We start from the raw sequence: 13,399 nt of genomic DNA, 5'->3' as shown, positions 1-13,399 counted from the left end.
TTTTGTGAATGCAATGCAGTTATGTCCCATGTGAACAAGATTGTGACCCCCCATAGTAGCCCCAGTAGTGATAGTGACCCCCATAGTGGTCCCAGTAGTAATAAACACCCTCATAGTGGTCCCAGTAATCATAATGACCCCCATAGTGCCTACAGTAGTAATAGTAGACTCAGGGATGCTGTCCAACCAGACGCTAATAGCAACCCCCTACTAGCCTTTGGCCAGGCAACATCTCTGCAGGTTTTATAATCACCCTGCCTGCAGCTCCAACCCGGTAGTACAGTGCAGAGTCTGTAACCACTGACCTATCACCCGCAGGTGCTGCCTGGACTACACCTTGAAGGCCTAATGCAAGGTCGGTGGGCCACATAAAATGAGGCGGTCGCACTGATTCAGCCTGCAGGCCTTGTGTTTCACATGTGTAATCTATGGTAGGATGGACATCATATAAGGTGTTAAATACCCATGTATATAAATCTATGTATGTTATTTCTGAACTTAATATAAGTTCCTTTCAGAGAGGTCACATGACTGTTTTTTTACTCTAACTTTGCTACTATGGATTAAAGGGAATCTGTCGGCTTGAACATACTGTCCAAAGTGCAGGCATCATGTGATAGTGCAGGAGGAGCTGAGCAGATTGATATATAGTTTCATGGGGAAAGATTTGGTATAACTTATTTGATTCATTTAAACCTTACCATATTCTGAGCTGAATAGTTCAATGGGCGGTCCTATCAGTGATTGACAGCTGTCCATGAATGCACAGTTATACACAGCACAATATATGCAGAGGTTTAAATGAATAAAATACAGGTTATACTGAATCTTTCCCCATAAAACTATATATCAATCTGCTCAGCTCCTCCTGCTCTATGACAAGATGCCCGTAGTATGGACAGAAAATTAGAGCTGACAGAAGTCCCTTAATAGGACCTGAGTTTTCCATTGATTGGCTGAAGGGCTTGGTATAAAGGCAGGCAATGTTCTTGAGCTCTGTGTTTTTTGCAGAAAGCAGAGAGCCTTGTGAGGAGTGAGTTGCCCCAGTGTTACTGAAGAGCTGGGTTTTCCTGTACTAGAAAGAGAGCGCAATTCGAATTCCAGGAGTGATGCTAGCCAGCTGTTGCAAGGTGAGAACCAGAGGAAGGTCTGTCCATTATTCAAAGAAACATCATCTGCATTTACCAACCGCAGGTACTGAGCTGTCATTGGGAGACAGACCACCAGCATGGGTGGGTAGACCGACAGCAAGTATTCAAGTTTTGCTGGCTTGTAATCATTTACCGTTAAAACTGATTGTCTTGATTTCATTATTTTACAGCCTCCCCAAAGGTACGGTGCTAATAATTTCTTCATAGGACAGGGACTACATATTTCAGATAGCAGATTTGGTTAACTAAAGTTCCTGGAAGACATAGTTACTTCTGAGGAGATTGCTATTTTCAGACAGCATCTTTGAAGCTATTTCCACCTGGCTCAGGTAAACAATTTACATATTGCATGCACAATATAAAGAACACCAAAGGCTACAAGTCGAGTCATAGCGTTAATCGAACTTTATAAACCGTTTGCATTATATCCAAATAATACTGCTATGTGTTACTGCCATATTATTCTTTATCATGTCAGTAAAGCTTTTTCATATACGGTGTTATACTCTGTACCTGTTACAATCACATGAGGAGATTTAGGGGAAAATGTATCACTGTGCTATAGAAGGTGATGTAATCACTAAGCTCTATGCCCTTGGATTGAAAATCCTGGTAAAATAATCGTGTCCTTCCCCACAAAATTACTTTGAATTTACATTCTGAAACCCAGAAGCTTAAGTTTGCCATAAGAGAATACATTGGCAGATGATGAAATAGAATTAAGGGATACACTATCCAGTGAGAGATTGGACACTTTTCAGAGACAGCCTTTCACTGTGCTGGAATCTTAGAATGGAGGCTTCACACCCATGTTAATGACTTAGCATGCCAAGAGGATGGCAGGAGACAATGAGGATGGCAGGAGAGAAGAAAGAATTCTCTCTAGTTTTCTTCCTCCATTTCTTATTATGACTTGCACTGGCCTTCATTTTTAATGAAACACAGGTGGAAACACGCTGTCTAAAAAACAATGGTGAACAACACATATCAGTTCCGAAAGCAGACAAGTTACAATGTGTTCTCACTTCACTTTAAATTAAAATATCACAAAGGGCTCATTCACACAGGTGTAAATGCACCGTGTATAATACACATGTGCGTATTTTTCACATGTATTTCTGACGCATGAAAAAAAAACACAGCCTGTCCTATTTGGGGTGTATATTATGAACCAAAAAAGCTTATATAAAAGTCAATTGCCCATTTAAATAAATGGTGGAGTTCTTTTTTTTGGGGGGGGGGGCTGCACATAAATACGCACACAAAAAACACAGCATGCAGGGAATATACGGATTTTGGTTGTTTAAATATGCTGCGTATTTACGCAACTAAAATCCGCACACGCTTGTGTAATAGAGCACTTAGGGGGGTTTCACACAGGCTAGAAAATAGTGCAATTTTCACAAGATTTTCGCCTGATGCAAGAGTCAGTAATAAGGTAGATTATGAAACTAAGGATTTACAACGTTTTCCTTCGCATTAATGGTGTTTTCACTCTTGCGCTGTTGAGAGAACAAAAAAAAAATCGCAGCATGCTCTATTTTTCTGCAATGTGCAAATTTTTTATCTCCCATGTTTTCCTATGGAGCCTGCTATCTATCACATCACAACGCAACAAACACGTGATGTGATGCAATTTTATCACGGGTGGCTGCGATGCGATACGGGATTATTCTTAAAAAAAAGCATCACTGATGCTCAAAAATTGCAGGGAACAAAGACGCGTTTTCTGACGGCAGCCACTATAGCTGGCATTTTCCTAATAATTGACAGGCTAAACCTCAAAGTGCAGGTGCAGCCCAGCAATTAGAGCTATTAGAGGGCACAATATGCAGAGAATAGAAGCCTTTGATTTCAATGGCTTTATTTACATTACTTATTTTTGTGTGTGCATTTCACACATACAAAATAAAATACAGTATGCTCTACTTTTGTGCACATTTGTACACCAAAGGTCCCTATAGAAGTCAATGGGTTGTGCGCAAATCTGCACATAATACGCAAGGAGATGCACAATACGCTACGCAATTCCATGGGAAAAAGAATGTATCTGAAACTCATCAGGCTAAATAGCCATTAAAATTGGGCCGTGTTCGTTTTTCCGTATGTAAATGTAAAAGAACATGCCCTACAAATGCAAAAAGCCCAGTAAATATGCCGATATGAGCGCAAAAAAGACTCGTTCACAATGCAAATATGTTGCGCTGAGTAATGCATATGCCTGTGTGAAGCCACCCTTAAACGTGTACATTATCTTTCATCTACAACAATTACAGATAGTTAACGGTAGCAAGGTGTAATAACTCAAAAGAAAATCCATTCACTATGTCCTCTACTGAATAACAGCTTGTCAATGGTAATTTGCTAGGTCAGACATACCTGGGCGTTAAGATATCTATCCCTTTTTTCATAGATGTCTCAGAATTGAGATTAAAGACAGGATTGTGACTTCAAAGGGTTAATGTAGTGTCTGCTGAAATCTTATACCATTAACTGACAAAAACACTTTCCTCCTGTCAGCATGAAAAGACACATTTAAAAAAAAAACTCAAGAAAAGAAAAAAAGACACCACATTCAAAGGAACGTGTAAAAATATGACCCATGTGAAGGATTCTATGATACTTCAAATCCTTCCTTTTAAGTGACAGACAGAAAAGACAGTAAGAGAGAAGAAAACATGGCTCATCAGGGACAGGAGCACGTTGACCCTTCCTTGCCTTCACATAACAGAGACAGCTGCACAGCTGCCAGCGAGGACGGAAGCCAAGGAACATGTGAAGATGCCAACAAAGCAATGGCCTGGTGTCACTGCCAAACTCATACACACACCAGAGCTGGGCAAAATGCCAGATACAAAGCAAATACCCCCAAAATTCTACCATAGAGCTTACGTCACTATTATATTGACATCCTATCCAAGGTGATTCACTTTGCTGGAGTTAGCATTCCTAGATTGCTTACCCAGCATATCCAGTAGCTGCCATGTTCAACTCCTTTGGAAATGAATGTAATATGTCCCAGAAGCAGTGGAGTGTATACAATATCTGCTTGTTCCTCAGTCCACCGACAATGTGACATGTTCCCGCTATATCTTCCAGCCTGAGACTGTTAATGACGCTATTCCATGAACTCTCATCACTTCTGGCATTGAAAGGATTAAACAGCGAAAAGACTAGGGGATAAAAACAAATGATTGCAGTGTTCTCAGGGAGAGGAATCGGCACAAGGGGATGGAAATGAAGGCAATTCAGTGTTTGTGCCTATAAGACAGACAATAGCACTTGCCCCTTCACCTCGGGTCTCCTTTACATGTCTTTGTAACGAGTTAGAATCAAATGTAATACATGAAGGAATGTGCGGAACCCAAGTTATAGTTAGATATTTGTTTTAATTTTGTTACATTTTTAAAGAAACGTTTATCAACAGACTGAAGGAAATATAACATATCAGAAATAATGACATCATGTAGGCAAGGAAGAGAGAAGAAATGATCAAGGAAGACAACAGCATCACAAAGTCGTCAAATCACTACAATAGATACGTAGAAGAAACATGTGAGCATCGAATATAGAAGAGATGGTGACAAAGGAAATATCTTGAATGCTGCGTAGATTGTTTTTAAGGGGGATCATTTGGGGGAAGGACAATTTCCAACCCAGGAGTCATACAGGGAGAACTATAACTTAAAGAAACAAAGCGTGGTTGTTAAATGATGATTAGGTAAGTATTGCCTTATCAGATACCCACTCAAGGGTCTGCAGCCCTGACTGCTGTAGCTAGGCAATTAACCCAAAGGCTTCAGACATTAAGTGATCAGTACATCCCTGGACCATATATGTTAGCTTTGGGCACTTCCAACTGAGCAGGATAACTTTTTAGCATAGAATAATAGGAGTTCATACATAGTGTGGATTGCAACGTTTGCATAAACATCATCTACTAGACCAAAGAAACAGTAATTGGGATGCATAATTCTCAGGGCACTTAAGTGGGATTCCTTAAATTCTGGTTCATCTTGCCAGTAATCTTAAAGGACTCCACATCCCTAGAATGTGCAGAAACGTCTCAGTCTTAAACATCATGGGTAGTCTGCTGAAGCAAAGGCACCAACTGTGTAAAGACTAGAGGGGGGTAGAGTAGATTTTGTATACAAGTGTAACTTGAATTAAGCAGTCCTGGGCATCTATGAGGGAAAGAACAAGAGTCAGCCAGAACCCCAGCACAGTCATCAGAGTCCCAGTCAAATCTTAAAGATTCAGTGTGATTATACTTATCTACTTTTCTTGCTGTTTAAAGTAAGACTCAAGGACATGCTAGAAATATTGAGGAAGGATTTACTACTGATTTATATGGTTTGCACCACATTAAGTATGTGTTTTTAAACACTTTTGGACACGCTATAAGACTCATCTGACAAAGGGACGTGGCTTCATTAAAATGAGTGTGGCCTAAATGCACAAAAATTGTGCAATTTCAGGCACAAACTAAACCTAATAATGGGCATAACGTTAGACTAGACAGTCTAAAGATATGCCAGATATATCATCCAAAATGAGCTACTGTGATACATCTGACACATTTTAAGAATGTCTAGTGTAAGGCTGCCTGTCCACGGGTGATGATCTGCTGGCAATAAATCACCCGCGGATCATGCTCTGCAAAGCTTTCCATAGAGTTGCTATGGCAAGTGCAGCACCTGCGTCATAGCGACTCACCGCTAGTGGGATTTAAATCGCAGCATGCTGCAATTGCTGCAATTCTCCGCGGTGAGCTTATCTATTAGATAGCCTCATCTCGGAGACCTGTCAGCACTCCCTCCTCCCCCTCAGCAGAATATGGCTAGTGATGTTCCGCCTCGGCCGTGGACGGGGGGGCCTAAGTTTGCACTGTCTAGCTATTAGACAATATTAGCAAATTTGCCCCATTGTATTTATTTTTTTACTTATTTATCCAATAACAGTTGCTTGTATAGCACCAACCTATTCCATAGTACTGATAGAGAATGTCACTCAGTCTCTGCCCCCATGAATATAGTGTATGCCAAGTGTCATCTATCTACGCTGACTCCCCCTCCAAAAATGCATATGCCTGGAATATATCAGTGCATGCTTTCTGTTATACGGACAAGGGGATAATCTGCTGTCATATAATTGACATTGTTTATCTCCCAGCCCACAAAGAGTTAACTTGCTGAATTATAAACTGCTTAATCTCTGTTTCCTCAATATCAGACACCAGTAGACAGTTGTGTTGCCCCCATACATATTAGGATGCCTCCAATGTTATTCTAACATATATGACAAGCCTAATTTCTCTATCACGCACCCCATAGAACTAGTTTCATAAGAAGCAAATTAATCTATTAATATGTTTTTGGAGTATGGGAAGAAACCAAAGAACCCAGAGAAAACCCACTGCAAATATCATTTATTCACTGTTACTTCAGTTTAGAAACCAAATCAATATTTGGTTTAATATCCAGCTTCTAAAATCTTCTGTGTTCCATCTCTATTCAGACACAACGGAGGTCTACAGCACACCCTATGTTCAACATGCTGCTGAGCACACAGAAACCAGCTCCTTATATAAATTGATCTTGTCCTTTTGACTAAAAAGACCCAGAATTGGGATGTGCTCCATCAATGTCATTTATTTCATTTTATTTGAATTCAATATCAGTCTCTGTATTATAGAATCAAATGACAGACACAAAGAAAAATGTTCTCAAATAACAATCACCATGTCAGGCAGGACATCTTTTTTCTTTTAACCAAAAACAATCATGCAAAGCCAATACTTTCTAGAATTTAAATAAGGAGTATTGTAATTTTAATAGGAAATCTCTTTATAATTGAGGTCCAGTTACCCATTACAAAACCATCATCTATCATCGGACAGGCAAAGATCTCTAATGTAATCATGAGTGATGGATATAAGGGCATGCTTCTTTCTTTTTGGGTTGCTTTGCAGATTAGAAAACATGACATGGGTCATATATCTATTAATTTATCAGGTAAATATATAACTGTATGTATAGATATCTTGTAGATGGTCAGCAATAGTGAGCTCCTCTCTAATTAAACTTACTTGAAGACTACAGGCATCACATTGTTCTCCATACATGTACTCACAATATTTTACATAAAAGTAAATGTTACTAGGAGAATAATACATAAGGCATCAAGCAACTGCCACATCCGTGTAGGGGAAAATCATGAAGCCCTACATTAGACAGGAATGAAATTAAACTAAAAAGGAGAAAGACAGACTAAACCGAAGAGACACAGTCAGGACAAGTACAAACCTGTGAATACTTTCCCTAAAGGAACCAGGACATTGGTGGGCCCCTGCCTGAAAACAGGGCATTCGTCCTGATAAGGACAGCCCCATGTCTCGTACCTAGTCTATCCATGGATAAAAAAAGGGATAAGTGGACACAAGGACAAGTCAGATAGGGAACACTGCCACATCAAGCATACAAAATGAGACACTCACAGACAGAGGGAATTCAAGCATCCATAAAGCTATAGACGGAGGGGATTCAGGCATTCACATACCTATGGATGGAATGAACAGATAAGACCCTAGCATCCACCTAGCAATGGACGAATGGGAATAAACAGGATGAGGCTCACGTTCACCCACAAACAGATGAGTAGGACAACAAATATGAACCAAATGACCAACTACCAATTGGATGGATGGATCAGACATACGAAAACACGGACTGACATGCCAGCAAACAGACAAAAGACAGACTGATGGACAGACAGTCAAACTGACCAAGCACAGCATAGCTTTCACACATCAACATGACAAACTGGATCCAGACAACCAAAGCTCAGAACAGACAAACAGAACAGGCAGGATGCACACCACAGTAGACATAGGCAAAATGACAAGTGGCTATGACGGGGCGTGGTCGGATTATATACCATCAAGTTATTGCTGATTGGATGACCAGGGGAACCACCTCCCAGACAATCAATTAAACCATGCACTACAGGGGATGCCGCCAGAAGTAAGAGAAGAGGGGAACCCTAAGGTATTCCCAACAACCGGCACAAGGAACCTCTGCAGTGATGACATGCTGCAACACTTCATCCTCGAAAACCACTGTTATTAGATGGAAAGGTGATTAGCTGGCTGGACTAGGACAAAACAGACGAAACAAATGGACAGTCAGACAGTCCAAACTGACAGCCATGTCTCACCAGCTTTTGTGCACCTACAAATCCTAGCATTGCTTATGGTATGGAAAATTAGGTGAACCACAGTGTGTATGTAATGCATTCTATATATTTCATTTATTATAATATACAGAGAACAATAAATACTAACCAATGCAAATAGTGCAAGACATTCTGATATTACAGAAATAGTGGGATTGCTTTCTAAGGTTCATTAACTGGTTAATGTATCAACTTATGCTATTAAAAATAGAACATGTCAATTTCTCATAAGACAGGGAGGCGTAAAATAAAGCGATTGATCTAGCTGGGGTTGAGCTTCATATAAAACACTGGAGACAGATATAGCTGCCTCTTTATAGACTGATAACAATAGCCCTGGCTGATAACCGGGCTCATTTCTAGAATAGAAATACAAGAGGAAATAAAGCTTCCTGTTGGATCCCTGGAGAGTTATAACTGGCATTACCTATGAATAGACACCTCAATAAAGTAAGACGCACGACATCCCTCACATGTGAAACAATAAAAAAGAGAACCAAGACTATCACAGGAGGACAGAGATTCACAAGAGAAAAGGGGAGGAACTCATGAGAGATGGCAAATGTGGAGAAGAACAGAGAGGATTAGAAAGCAGAGTTGAGAGGAGGCAAGGAGAGTGAGAAGTGTTAGGTACTGTACATCTAGATGTCACTTCTAACACCCACAGATCTAATTTCTCAGCAAGTCAAGGTGAAAAGCAAGACTAATACTTGTTACTACAAGACAAATGTCTGAAGATTTATGAGATCTGCTGGTCTTCTGCAGAAATTACTTAAATCATCACCTTTAAACTAAGCAACACATAAATTTTATAATAAATGTATCCAGTAGAGTTATGAGGTCTTCAGTATCCGGGAATAATCTATTAAGAGTCAAAGCTATACTGTGAATCCAAAACTCCCCCAAATTTCTATATTTTTTACAGACCACCTAGAGCCTGGGGTGTTGAGTTTGAACTCAAGAAGGGCAACAAAATATCATGTGTTCTTCATATATCTGTATAGGTTTGTTCTGGGTGTTTCGGTTCATTCGGTTCATTCAATAAACTAGCTGAAGACAGAAAAACTAGATTGAGACCCCCGTAGGGGACAGGAAAAGGTGTGAGTGCATTCTATACAAAACCCTGCTGAATAGGTTGGTGGATAAGGATATAAACGCAATGTATATTTTATTTGAAATGCTGAATATGATTGACCAGCCATGGGAAATGGGTCTAAAAGGTTAAGAATAATGCTCCTTCACACAGCATTTCTGTGGGGATCTGTTCAGCCAGTGTGTGTCCATAGCCTCTCCATTTAAACAGGGCACGTCCGACAGTCACTTTGGAATTCAGCCTACTTAATACATGGCATTCACTTTATATACTGTATATAGGGGACAAATATAGAAATGCCAGGCAATACGGATCTGGGAAAGAGTTATTAGATATCCAGGGCCATTGAAATGCTCTCAATCTGTTTCTCCACTATAATATCACAGTCCCCAACAAACTAATGAATCACAGCATGTTTATATTGAGCTTGTCATTTCCAAAGCCAAATGCCCGTATTGTGCTGTCATAATGTAGCCTCAAGATGGTGAATCTGTTGGCAGAGCAATAAGGGCCCATTCACTGCACAACAGTAACTGTTACCAACTGTGCCCAGCTGCCAGGCACACAGAAGGGCATAACACATACAAATTACATACAAGCCAATGATTTGTACACATACCATGCGCTCAATCATACACTGAGCTGATAATGTCCTTTGCATCAAATGCAATTATAGTTTGGTGTGTGCAGAGGTTGCCATATTTCATTGACAAACAGCCAAGAACAGCAACAATTTCATTGAGTCCCAGGTGGGGAACTTCAAAGTAATGGTAAGTAAATGAAGGGAATGTATTTCTGAACTCTTAGCTGCATGCCCAATAGCAAAGCTTGGAAATAGATCAAACGAGGTGCAAGACAATGTTGGACAATACAAGATGCCAGAGGATTATAACATATATGGCTATTTACTGTATGGGATTTTAAAGTGCAACATGTTTTTAAGTTTCGGTTACGCACCTAAACTCTGAAGATTATACCAATGTGTTGTAACATTTAACATTGTGTTCAAAAGACCACATGAGCCATTGACACATAAAACAAAAGGGCTTCTGAGTCAGTAACTACTTCAGTAGCCACAATCATTATCCCCATGATCAGTAGTCTTCAAAGCATATAATAGAGTCTATATAATGCCCACTGTGTTATCATCAGTCTTAGGTCCAACAGACTGTGTAACAAATGATATGATGCCAACACAAACCACTACCTTTCAGGTGTTTTGAGAATATATGTCACTAGAGATTGATGATCCTGGAAAGTGATGCAAAAGCGGAGGGGATGCAGGTAGAAAAATACGGGATTATATCACCTCAATTCATACATGGCATCAAATCAAAAGACCTTCATTAATTTATACTGGGGCATTCATATCTGTTGCTTGGATACTTTAGATACAGCAGCAGAGAGAATAAATGCAACATTACTGAGATATTATGTGACCTATTACTAAGGTGACAGATGAGGGTTTCTGAATCAGGTTACTTTGCAGCTATTGTGCTCCAATTATACCGAATACAGTATGTTCATTCACTAAATCTCAATGGGAATATTCTCCCTGGTTAAAGTGATTTGGATGGCACAGGACTGCTCCCCTGTGATCATAGTAAAAGGTAATAGCTGATAAGGGGAAAGGCACATGTGCTGCCAAGTCACAGAACTTCCCTCTCCTCTGTGGTGTTTGCAGATAAGTAATTGGAAATTAGTTACTTTGATGCTAAAGTCTATACACACCAGGCATCCTGTATGGGGAGAGAATGGTTGTAGCCATGTAACCAGTTTGTATGGGTTTGATCATGATCTCAGGAGGTTGTAGTATCTGATATGTACCAATTATCATTAACAAATGTCATTTTGGGCTGTATAGTGTGAAAATCATTTCGTCGGTAAATCTTCTTGCACTTACAGATTTATCATATGTTTGTGCCCAGGAGGGAGCCCAGCTTTATTAAGAATGACTTAATGTTTTCTGTCTTCTAGAGCTGAACTTCAGTGACTCTGCTCTGCGAGGTGATTAAGGAAATTATTTTGCACAAATACAATGTCTGCTTGCTGCCTCTTCCTATCAGCCCAGTGTGCAGCCTATTTCCTCAGAGCACATGTTCTGTGTAAGAAGTGTGCCTTTACAGAGCAGAGCTGAGTTTGTTATTTGGCTGAAGTCTTTGCAACATCGCTGACAGCGTTACTAACAAAGGACCAGACAACATTCATTACAGGTGGAGGAAAGGCGATTTAAACATTTATGAGGGTTGCTTTACCGTTTAGAGTAGTCAAACTAGTAGAGTGCCCTACAACAAGAGCAGGAACAATGACAGCATTTGAAAAAAAAGGATTAGATGCTTATCTGATAACTAATGGCATTGTATCTATCATATAAAGTTATAACTAATTTGATGGAGCTGTGTCTTTTTTCAATCTATATAATGATGTAACCACAGGTAAACCTCATTGCACTGTCGGGAGGCACTATAGAGTTAAGTAACAGGCTCAGCTCTGCTACATCTAGAAACATTGAACACAAGGAGGGTTCGCTATCCTCAGCTTTTCCTGTTTTCACTTCTACGCTTCTCTTCAGCACTTTTCCATTAAACCCTGGGGCTGCTGCACGCCTGTCACTTCCCCATATCTGACATGGCTAAGGAGCAGCCTGGAGAGGAGAGGAGGAGGAGAAGAAGAAGAGAAAGGAAACTTTCACTGACCTTTCCCAAGCAGCACAAGCGAGAGCAGGTGCAGGGCAGAGAGCACGGCTACTACCCCGGCTGTCATCTTTGGGGTCCCAAGCAGAGCTTAGCAGTTATTATAAACCAAGGACATATCCTGATGGTGATTGCTCTAGAAGTCACCCTTGGCAGTGCCACTTGTAGAGATGCTGGCTGCCCACATGTCAGGGAGAGAAAAGAGTGGGTACTGACAAGAACTTTACTTGCTCTTAGCACAGCAGAATAGTAAGAATATCCATTGCTCAGACTAGTTTAAGGCTTATGTAGAGCTTTCCCAAGCTAGCCCTGTGTAGCATCCCAACCTGGGCTGTAGTGTGACAGCAGCATCTTCCCAGCCCCACCAGTGACAGAGCTCTGGCCAGGAGAACTCCCCTGCAACTCCTTCAATGTGAAAGGAGGCGGGAGCTGGGGATTGGCAGCTTGTGTGTACCACTAGCAAGAACAGTGGGGGCTGGGGGGAGTGGGCATGGAGTGGCAGTGGGGTGGGTGATGCTGCTCACATGAGGGACAGCTGGCTTTCCACACGACTACATGTATACAGTTTGGGCTTCTGTGAACCAGTTTCTGTGGAGCATGGCCAGGAACAGGTTAACAATGAAAGGCGTTGTGGATGCAGAACAGCTACTCTTATAATACATTCAGCTTGTTACTCTTTCCGTGACAAATGGAAGTGTTTCTGGCAGTTTCTCTGGACAACATGAAACGTTCTGTTACACCGAGGGGCTGCGTTATCAATGGTGCCCACAGGGACATGGCCAGGGTGATAAAAGAACTGGCATTCGTTGGACCAAGGTCTCCAATAATGATACTTCATGTAATTTCAACTTTTGAAGTGAATGGTGCTGAAGCTGAATTCTGCATTCATTCAGGTTCACATGAAAACTAATTTTCACAATGCATTTTGACTACGCATCAAAGAGGCATGAAGATGGGTAAGACTACTGATATTTAGAAGGGTTAACTGAACTACTGATTTAACATATGAACTACAAAGACAAAAGGTCCACAGACAAAATACAGTGCCTCAGAGGATCTGGACAGAAAAAACAGCAGCTAAGTGTGCAAAGAGTCATTATCTGTCATTTAAATAGCATTAAAAGGGTAATCCGACGAATTCCACCATCATTCCTGAAATGCACCAACTAGCTGTTTTATAGTGATTTGCCATTTTTCTAGTATAACAATGCGGTTTCAATCATCTTTTT

The 13,399-nt window shown here is 40.6% G+C and overlaps 1 protein-coding gene across 1 annotated transcript in view; it reads right to left on the bottom strand.

Moving 5' to 3' along the window:
- Positions 1 to 12,216, bottom strand: part of TMEM132B (transmembrane protein 132B) — a 593,064-nt gene extending 580,848 nt beyond the window's left edge. The window contains exon 1 of the mRNA XM_066603397.1: positions 12,174 to 12,216. The gene's annotated coding sequence lies outside the window, so the exon portion shown is untranslated. The remainder of the gene's footprint in view (positions 1 to 12,173) is intronic.
- Between the last annotated feature and the right edge of the window lie 1,183 nt (positions 12,217 to 13,399).

The sequence above is a fragment of the Eleutherodactylus coqui genome, chromosome 5, assembly GCF_035609145.1.
Source record: "Eleutherodactylus coqui strain aEleCoq1 chromosome 5, aEleCoq1.hap1, whole genome shotgun sequence".
NCBI lineage: Eukaryota > Metazoa > Chordata > Amphibia > Anura > Eleutherodactylidae > Eleutherodactylus > Eleutherodactylus coqui.
The sequence above is the reverse complement of the archived record's forward strand: the minus strand, read 5'-3'. Positions and strand labels throughout refer to the sequence as shown.